The following is a 9,913-nucleotide window of genomic DNA, read 5'->3' as shown; positions in this document are numbered from 1 at the left end:
AGATTGCCATTGTTGCTGCCATTGTTATGTCCTAAAGAGTTAGAAGCAACCTAGAGTTGACCCTCCATCCCAGAGGAAATTGCCCATCTTTCTCATGCATGATTTCTATAGACACTCCCAGCTAATCAAATTACAATTTCCATGTCATAATACCACTCTTCCTGTCATTCCAGTTTCAGTGTTATTTTTCTGTCTTCAGATGTTTTATCCCTGGGCAAATATGCTGTAGTATTTTTAGTTTCAGTAATTGGGGCTTTTTTTAAGGAGTGAGTACTTTTCTGGTGTAATTTTTTATCAGACAACTAAGACAAACCCCACTACCTATGAGTAGATTCTAACTCATGGCAGCTCCCTACTGAGATTTCGGGGGTGGTAAATCTAAACGAGAAGTGATTGTCCATATTTCTACCAGGAGATGACCCATTTTTCTCCCTCAGAATAGCCCATAGAGTCAATGTGCCCACTTTAGTGTTAACAGCACAAGAGGCTTAACTTCAGCCCCAGAGCTGCTTTTAAAAGAATGTTTATGATTTGGTTGAAAGTTGAGCTACAGGTATTTGTTTAGTTTCTGATTCAAAGAGTAACTAAAGCACATCACTGTGGGTGTCTCTAAAGTCCTTATCAGGCCAGTTGGCCTTGCTATTGATAAGAGTTTGTGTTCTAGCTCATATTTTCTCCCACACTCTGACACCCTCTACTGTGGTCCCTTTCAGAGCCATCAATAATGAAAGGCAGCATCATCCAGTTTTTCTGGTTTCCATGGTCCAATCATCACATAGATAAATTGTTTCTAAGTATCTTTTATTCATTTTTCTTTATTAGAAATGTTGTTATAACAAAACAGACTCATAGCTGATACTCCACTGGGTTTTCAGAAGCAGTAAATCCCATGAGAAGACAATTCCTATTTTTCTTCCAAAGAAAAATTGGTGAATTTGAGCCATGTGCCTTTGGGTTACAGCACAATTCTTTACCACTAAGCCACCACAGCTCCCTTCTTATTAACAGGGGAGACCAATTATTGGGCCTTGGATTGCCACTCACAAGCTTTCAAGACCTTTAACGCTAAGCACCAAAGTAAGATGTAAAATACTATCCTTGTCATTCCAATTGATCTTGATGTCCTGATACTATAGTATGGAAGGCCTAATGCTGGCAATTCTTTCCCTCAGAGTCTTTGGTTATGATTGGTATGTTTAGAAAACTTTGCCCTTGCTTATTAAGAAGATGTTTATGGGCTCTCCTTGACTTTACTAGGTGAATAGATACTATTCTAACATATGCAAACAGAAATGTCATCTACCAAGCCTACGTATTGTCATGGGTGTAGTTTCTTTCACCTGTTCATATCTTTTTACAACTGTGTGCCATTGTATCTACACATAGAATGATATTTGTTCTTACTGATAGTGTGGGGTTGTATATATAATAAAGTTTGCTTTCATTATCTCTATCACTTATACATTGTGTCTTCTGTTTATTAATTTGCTGATCACACTTTTAATGTTTGTTGCTTATTTGAAATGTTTTGTTCAGAAAATGATCCATTTGATGGTTATTCTTTGAATTGAGGTCCCATCATAACCATGATGTCAATAACGTTGTTGTTGTTATGTGCTGTCAAGTCACCCGAGGTTCATAGCCACACATTGAAGTCTGTTAGCACGTACAGTGTCCCTTGGCTTGGTATTGGGAGGCATTAACTTCAGAATCATTCTTAAGTATGTAGTGTCATGAATGCAGGCTTATTAATAACAAGAATTGTGCTTTCCTAAAAAGGAGAGCATGGCAAACATTCATATCATGAATTCTTTCAAAAGAAATTACTTATAAAACAGGTTCTTAAAATCCTAATCTTTTTCCTTAGTCAGTACTCTGCATCAAAACAATTTGGCAATGATCACTTACATTTTAGGCAAGGAGAGATTTTGAAGGGTTTTCCTAATCATCACCAAACTACATTACACTGACACAGAATTGATGTTTATTATGAGAAGCTGCTCATTAGTAGTATGGCCCTGGGGGAGACAATCAACCCCTCTGGGCTTCAACTTCCTCATTTCTGAAAGGGATAATGTGTTCCCACCTCCTAGCTCAGAGGGCTTTGTAAAGTTCAATTGACAATGGATATGAAAAGTGCGACCCTATGTACAACAGCCTTAAAACCTGCTCTATTTTGTGCCAATCTTATTGTCTCTGACACCCATTATCCCAGACACTGGATCAATATGTCTCATCAAGGATCTTTCTCTCTTTCACTGATCCTTCACTCTTTCAAGCACGATGTTCCTCTCCAAGAACTAGTCCTGCCATGTAACATGTCCAAAATATGTCAGACAAAGCTTCAGAATCCTTGTCTCTGAGTAGCAGCCTGGTCTCATGCTCTCTAGGATGAAACTGTTTGTTCTCCTACCAGTCCATGGTATGTTCAATACTCTTCACCAACACCACAACACAAAGGTATCAATTCTCCTTTTTTCATCTTATGTTATTGTCCAGCTTTCCTATGAATAGCAAGTAATTGCAAAGACTATGGCCTGTATCAGGCACACCTTAGTCTCCAAACTGACATCATTGTTCTTCAGTACTCTGGAGAGGTCTTTGACAGCAGACTTTCCCAGTGCAATTCATCTTTTCATTTCCTGGCTACTGGTACCAGAATAGTGATTGTGGAGCCAAGCAGCCTAAAGCTGTTAACAATCTCAATCTCTTCATCATCCACCATCATGCTGTCAATTGGCCCAGTGGTGAGAATCTATGTTTTCTTGATGTTGAGCTTCAATCCATATTGAAGGCTGCAGTCCTTGACCTTCTACAGCAAGCGCTTCAGGTCCTCCTCGGTCTCAGAAAGCAAGGTTGTGTCATCTGCACAACACAGATTGTTGATGAGTCTTCCTCCAATCCTGATACCACATTTCTCCTCATAGAGCCCAGCCTCCCGGATAATCTGTTTCACATATAGATTAAAACGGTGTGAAGATAGGACAAACCCCTGGTGTACACCCTTTCCAATTTTGAACCATACAGTATTTCCTTGCTCTGTTCTGATGACTGCTTCCTGGTCCAAGTATAGGTTTCACATAAGCACAATCAAGAGTCTGGGATTCTCATTCTTCTCACAGTCAGCCACAATTTTTTGTGATTCATACAGTCATATGCCTTTGCACAGTCAATGAAACACAGATAGATGTTCCTCTGGTATTCTCTGCTTTCAGCCAAGATCCATCTGACATTAACTGTAATATCCTTAGTCCTATGACCTCTTCTAAAGCCAGCCTGCACTTCAGGCAGTTCTCTGTTGATGTGTTGTTCCAGGCATTTTTTAATAATCTTCAGCAGAATCTTTCTTTTATGTGATATCAATGATATTGTTTGATAATTTCTGCATTTTGTTGAGTCACCTTTCTTTGAAATTGGAACAAATATAGATCTTTTCCAATCAGTAGGCCTGGAAGTTGTCCTCCAGATCTCTTGGCACAATTTGATGAGCACATCCAGGACAGCATGTTTTTTTGCTGTTGTTTTTTTTAAATACGTTAATTGTTATGCCAGCTATGTAAAACACACAGTAGATGGTGTCTAAATAGGAGAAAATGAGACAGAGGCACAGAACCATAAATGTCTCTTTCAAAAGGCCAGAGAGAGTGATAATAACCTACTCCGTTGCTTTCCCAGAGCAGAAAGAAAATAAAGAGCCCATATCTCTGCTCCATTGAGCCTGTAGAGTTCTACCAGTAGCAAGAGGTTCATTCATGTATTGTTGGTGCATAGACTCAAAGTTGTGGTACTGAGAATGGGGGTTTATTAGGCAAGTGAGTGAGAGAAACAAATATCTCACAACAGAAGTCCAGGTTTTAACCCAACAGTTCTAAGGCACAATTCCTCAATAAGTCAAGGTTCCAGTTCAGTGATCAAATCAAAATTATCAAACAAGGTTTGCCCCAGAGCAGTTGTAAGTCATCTTCTTTGAGTATCTGGCACAAACTGCAAAACCTTTAACTGTGGCCTTTATCTCAAAGCTCCTCTGCTAACATCTTGCCACAGTTTATCCATAGTATTGCCACAATCTCTCAATCAACATCACTGGGGTCTCACCATCGAGGTCTTGCTCTCACCAGGGTATTGCTCCAGTGTCCTCAATATTGTCACCACACGTCTAACTCACCTCAAAACTTGCCACCCAGTTTGGGAAGCACTCTAGCTTTTCCTAGTCCCACAGCTGTTGATGATTTCCAAGACCATGAGTCTGTAGTTAAGGTAGCTGGAGACCAAAGAGGGCGGCATATCATGGCTAAAATAAGCACCAAGTTTTAGGTTAACACCATAGATGTCTAATCTGTATACCTGTTGTGAAATTTTAAATATGTCATCTCCACACACACAAAAAATCTTTACAAAATCCACTAAAGAGTACACAACTTCCTACAGGGTTGAAAAAATGGTAAGAAAGCTGTAAAATTACTTTATTTAGTATAATCTGTTAGTAAGAAAATGGATCTGTCTTAAAGTTGTTGGATTTTAGGAAGAAATTACTTTTTTATTATACTAAGCTCTTCAGGATAACTGGATTCATGGTAATAATTTAGATGTAAACTGATTAATCTGTTTGCCTTTGAAATCGTGGTCTCCTCAGTTCTAGGATATATCTGGGAATTTCCAAGCACAGAGGCGTCTCTATCTTCCAGGTGCAAATCATTACTGAAGCATTATCATCACAAAGGTATTTATCTCTTCCAGGTGCCAAGTCATTATCTTCCAGGTGCCAGTGTAGTTCCTTCTTTAGATATCCAGGTATATAATTGACTTGGTTTACATCATTACCCTCCCTTATCAGCAGCATGAGTCACTTAAGGCACTGTGTAATTTGCCATGAAACTATCTTAATTTGAACACTATCTATTATTTATACATCCAAACTGAAAGACATAAAATAACCTTGATTCCAATATAGATCAAAACAAAATTATCATGTCTCATGAGTCCTTCACATTTTTAGCAAGTCAAAGGACAAAATCATTCTCAAGATTTCTTGATACAAAAGCTAACAATATTATCATTTTTTTTGATGATGCAAAACTTCCTCTTCTACACTCTTGGCACAAGAAGTCAAGAAATTAAAAGACTAATATCATTCTATGAAGATGTCACCAAAAGTGAAGAAGGAAGCCCCTGCCACTCCCAAAACTGAAGTGCCAAAGCAAAGACATAACAGACCAAGAAGACAGTCCTGAGAATCATCCACAACCACAAAAAAAAGAAGATTTTCATGTCATCCACCTTCCAGCAGCCCAGGATGCTGAGACTCTGAAGGTACCCCCAGAAAAGCATCCCTAGGAGAAACAAGCACGACCACTATGCCATCATCAAGTTTCCCCTGACCACTGAGTCAGCCATAAGGAATATAGAGGATAAAATCGCATTGTGTTCATTGTGGATGTCAAAGCCAACAAGCTAAAATCAAACAATCTGTAAAGAAACTCTATGGCATTGATGTGGTCAAGGTCAATACTTTGATTAGGCCAAATGGAGAGAAGAACACCTATGTTCAACTTGTACCTGACTATGATGCTTTGGATGTTGTCAACGAAATTGAGACCATCTAAACTGAGTCCAGATAAGTAATTCTAAATTCAAATTTTTCACACACACACACACACACACACACACACACACACATTAATAATTACTTTGAGGAAAGCTGTTGTAAGGGACCTCTCCAAAGTGCTAAACAGCAACAAAGTCAATCTAAAAACTAATTTAGTCCATGATCTTTACAATAACTTGCCATTAATCAGAGTGTTGGCCAGTGACTAAGAATGACAGAAGAATTGATATCCTTGAGTTGTGATGCTGGAGAAGTGTATTGAACATACCATAGACTACCAAAAGAATGACCAGCTTTATCCTTGAGAGGAAGAAACCAGCCTGCTCCTTGGAGGCAAGGATTTTAAGTCTCCTCTTCACATACTTTGGACATGTGGCCAGGATGGACCAGTCCCTGGATAAGGACACCATATGTGGAAGGGTGGAAGGAAAATGCAGAAGAGAAACATCTGGGATGGGGTGGATTGACAGGGCAACTTGACCATTTTGGGTAGGTCTGTTGGAGATAGTGAGACTAGCTCAAATCTAGTTCAGAGCTATTGTACACAATGTCGCTATGAATTGCAGGCAACTTGATGGCACAAAACAATAATATACTTTTTAAGTTGCCTGAGTCGTGTAGTATGTTGTCAATTGGACTGTCAATCAAGAAGTTGGTAATTCAAATCCACTAATTTGTTCTTCAGGAAAATGATAGACAATCTCCTTCCCAAAATATACACAACCTAGAAAGTGGATGATAGGTTGAAATGACTCCTAATTGATTAAACAACAGTGATTTTTTTGGTTCTCTTTTATTATTTATGTAAAGTATTACTTTGTTATTTGTTCCAGTTTAGTAAGGTTCTGTAGTGGGCACATATTAGTGATTTATTCATTCAAAAGATTTTCATTTTTTACAACTTTTTATTTATATGAAAGAATTCTTCTGAAACATCTTATTGCTATGTTGTGGTTTTTAGGTATCATTGAGTTGACTACACTCATAGCAATCATATGAATAACAGGTATGAACCTTGCCTTAGGATACAGGTATTATAGTGAAAAATAGCTGAATAAATAATATTTTTTCATAAGGGTCTAGATAATATCCTTTCCTATGAGACAGAAATTAAAGATATCCCATATATCCTACCTCCCTTAATTTGCTGTAATGTATCATCAATTACGCCTTCTTCTTTCAATATTTTCCTTTCAATCTTTTGATTCCATAATCTGTTTTTATATCTTACAGAAATCATGAACTCTCACTGGTGAGTGACTTACTTGTGGAGATTAACATGCCAGTTAGGTGTCAGCAGTTTCTCGTGATGTGTGCAGTGGCAAACTTTGAATCTGAATTCAGTAATTTTGAAAATAGACTCACAAAGCAGCAGAAGTTTTTAGAAGGTCAAAAAATAGCTACTGGTTCAAATTCTAAGAATTGGCGATTGGAGGGTGATGATCTAGACGTGAGATGCAGAGCAAGAGAGAAACTTTGCCGGAGAATTTGCAGACATGAAGTCCCTGGTTCAAGAAAAAGATCTGTGATTAGGTATTGTTGTCATGTCAGGAGTCCGGAATGAAGGCTGCATAGTAGGGTGAACTTAGAGGGAGGGATTGTACTACAATGAAAGAATTTTTCTTTTACTTTTCAAAGAGAAAAGTGAATTGGGGGGAGGGAAAGGTGGGCAGGGAGAAAAGTGCAACAATGAATGAATGGGGGGGAAAGTAAAAGCATTTTAAAATAAAAAAAGAAAAAGTTCTGTTTGTACAATGCATGAATGATCATATGAAACACATAGTAGTAGAGAAATGGGTGAAGCACAATGTATATAAATGGGTGAAGCACAATGTATATAAATGAAACCTAAAGTTTTGTATGAAATGAATATAAAATAAAAATAATTTTACAAAAAGACTTCCTCTGAGACTCATACCAGTTCTGCATAGTTCAGTGTGACTGACAAATGCTTAAAGTTTGATAGAGAAATTTACGCCCCAAATGGTAAAAATTGCAGTCCACGTCCTTCTTAGCAACTTAATTTCCATTTTACTGAAGAAGAGAAATACATGTGTTGCAATAGTAATGAATGAATTTTCTTGTTTGTGAGCTTTGAGTAAAATTTGCAACAGTCCTGCCCATTAAACTTGTTGGTGTTCCACTTGCAGAAGCTGAAGGCACTGCTTTAAATGAGTGCCACTCTCCTATAATCTTGTCAATAACTCTGTTTCACACATCAGGCTTCTGTGTATCTCAAAATCTTCACATTGTTTTTTTCTATTTCAGGTACCTTATTTTATGTACTAACTTGCAAAACTTTGCTGTTTATGTTTTACTTCAGTGACTATGGCAGAACCAGTTTAAAAAGCAAGGAATATTCGTCAATAAATCCATTGTCTGCAACTTGGATACAGAAAATACCCTCAAAAATATTCCTATTACAAAGTTATTCAAGAGTGTGACTTGTATAAACATTAGTAAGAGTACTGAATAATGTAAGAATCAGACTTGAATCACTTTTAGAAAGGACTTGATTCAAATCACACCTTCCATTACTTCTTACATAAAAGGAAATTTAAATGAGACCAAAGCCAGTATATAGGATTTAGAATTTTTATCAGAGTATAAAATGGAAGATAATTATAGGAGATTACAAAATGAAGGAAAACTACATCATTACATAACTACCAAAAAGTGAACATTATGGCTTTGTCATGCTGGCATGTAGACTTTTTTTTTTTAATTGTGATTTTAGTGAAATGTTTTCCATTTAATTCCTGCATAATTTCCCTCCATCTTTCTCCTCCATTTCACCTTCTTGTTCTGTTCAAGATTGTCAATTATCATCAATCTGATCATCCATTCCTTTCCAACCGTCTTTCCTTTCACCTATTCCAAGGAAGTGATCACTATCTATCCATTCTTTACTGTTCTTCTCCCGCCCCATCCTATGTCCATCCTATTGTTTTAACAATGATGTTATGCAGTATTTGTTCTTTTGTGACTGAGACATTTCATTTAGCTTAATGACTTTCAGACTCATCCACGTTGTGTAGTGTATTAGAAGTTCATTGCTTTTCAATGCTATGTATGAATTATTTCAGTGTGTGGATATACCACAGTTTCTCTTTCCCTTATTTTGTTGTTGGGCACTTGGGCTCCTTCCATCTTTTTGTGATTGTGAATAATACTGCAGTAAACCTGGGTGGGCATGCATCTGCTTCTGCCACAGTTCTGAATTTTGGTGGAGATTTCCATTAGTTAATTAACTCTTATCAAATGGTATTTCTATTTTCAACTTTTTGAGGAAACACCTTCCACAGTGCTGGTTCCATTCTACATTCCTTCTAGCAGTGTATGAGAGTTCTAATCTCTCCACATCTTCTCCAGAATTTGTTGTTTGCTGTCTTGTTGAACTTTGAAATTTGTTGCTGGTATGAGGTGATATGTCATTGTTATTTGATTTGCAGCTCTCTAATAAATAGAGATTTAAAACAATAAGTAGTGATTTAAAATATTTTTCCATGTATTTATTGTCACCTTTCTTCTTTAGTCTGTTCATATAATTTGTCCATTTTGTAATTAAGTTCTTTTTCTTTTTTGATGCAATGAAGTAGTTAATAAATTTTAGATGTGAATATATTATCAGATATGTCATTGAGATTTCTTTTCTTTCTTTTTGTGGGATTCTTTTTTTGGAGAAGCTTTTGATGCACACAAAGATTTAGTTTTTAGGTCTCATTCATCTATTTTATAATCTTATTGTGGAGTTTTGCTTATGTTTTAAAATCTATTCGTGCCACAAATTCAAGCTCTGATAATCTTTATTCTTGTTGGGTTTATCTCTAAGTCTTTGATTCACCTAAAGTTGGGCTTTGTGTGTGATCTGATATCTAGCTCTTGCTTCTGTTTTCTGTATAGTTTTCCAAATTTGCAAGCACTATCTGTTAAATATGTTGTTATTGTCCCACATAATTGATTATGTAGCCTTTCCAAAGATTGGTTGGCCATAGTTAGATAGGTTGATATCTGGGTTCTCAATTCTATTCCATCCATCTGTCTGTTGCTGTACCAGTACCATGCTGTCTTGAATGCAATGTCCATGTAGTAAATTTTGAGAGCAGTGAATGTGAGGCCTCCTGCTTTGGTTTTATTTTTAGTAGTGTTTTATTTGTGTTCTCTTTCCTTTCCAGGCAAAATTGAAAATTACTTTTTCCATATCTTTGAAGAATGCAATATCTGTATTGGAACTGCATTGTACTTACAGACAGCTTTTGGTAAAATTATGAGATGACACAGCGTAGAACAGTGTCTAGATCTTTTGTT

The sequence above is a fragment of the Elephantulus edwardii genome, unplaced genomic scaffold, assembly GCF_000299155.1.
Source record: "Elephantulus edwardii isolate Elephantulus edwardi_28Jun2011 unplaced genomic scaffold, EleEdw1.0 scaffold00029, whole genome shotgun sequence".
NCBI classification, from domain to species: domain Eukaryota; kingdom Metazoa; phylum Chordata; class Mammalia; order Macroscelidea; family Macroscelididae; genus Elephantulus; species Elephantulus edwardii.
This window is presented reverse-complemented; position numbering follows the sequence as displayed.